Source organism: Chrysochloris asiatica, unplaced genomic scaffold (assembly GCF_000296735.1).
Source record: "Chrysochloris asiatica unplaced genomic scaffold, ChrAsi1.0 scaffold00328, whole genome shotgun sequence".
NCBI lineage: Eukaryota > Metazoa > Chordata > Mammalia > Afrosoricida > Chrysochloridae > Chrysochloris > Chrysochloris asiatica.
In genome coordinates, this window is record NW_006408846.1 from 1,924,529 (window position 1) to 1,925,259 (window position 731).

At 40.5% G+C, this 731-nt stretch overlaps 1 protein-coding gene across 1 annotated transcript in view; it reads right to left on the bottom strand.

The window, feature by feature from the left end:
• The window catches only part of A2ML1 (alpha-2-macroglobulin-like 1), a 64,341-nt gene that overhangs the window by 26,727 nt on the left and 36,883 nt on the right, over positions 1–731 (bottom strand). The window lies entirely within an intron of this gene.

The following is a 731-nucleotide window of genomic DNA, read 5'->3' on the forward strand; positions in this document are numbered from 1 at the left end:
GTCTGCCCCTGGCCATGTTTTTACTGATGATATGGAGCTTTTCCATCATCTCTTTCCATAGATGTAGTCAATTTGATTTTTGTGTATTCCATCTGCTAAGGTCCATGTGTATAATCATCTCTTATGCTTTCTAAAGAAGGTATTTGAAATGAACAAATCATTGATTTTGCAGAATTCTATCATACAATCTCCAGCATCATTTCTATCACCAAGGTCATATTTTTCAACTACTGATCCATCCTCTTTGCTCCCAACCTTTGCATTCCTATCACCAGTAAAGATCAATACATCTTGATTGCATGTTTGAACAATTTCAATTTGAAGAAGTTGGTAGAATTCTTCCATTTCCTTTTCACTGGCTTTAGGGGTTGGTGCGTAAATTTGAATAATAGTCTGTCAGTTTGTCGTACTGTGGTGGCTTGTGAGTTGCTGTGATTCCCGAAAGCTATGCCACCAGTATTTTAAAGACCAGCAGGGTCACCCATGGTGGACAGGTTTCAGCTGAGCTACCAGACAAAAACAGACTAGGAAAATGGAGTGACGGACCACTTTCGAATATTTAGTCACTAAAAACCTTATGAATAGCAGAGAAACACTGTCAGGTATAGTGCTGGAAAATGAGCCCCTCAGGTTGGAAGGCACTCAAAATGCAACTGGGGAAGAGCTGCCTCCTCAAAGTGAGTTTACTGTGCTGATGTGAATGGAATAAAGCCTGTCGGAGTAAAGCCCGT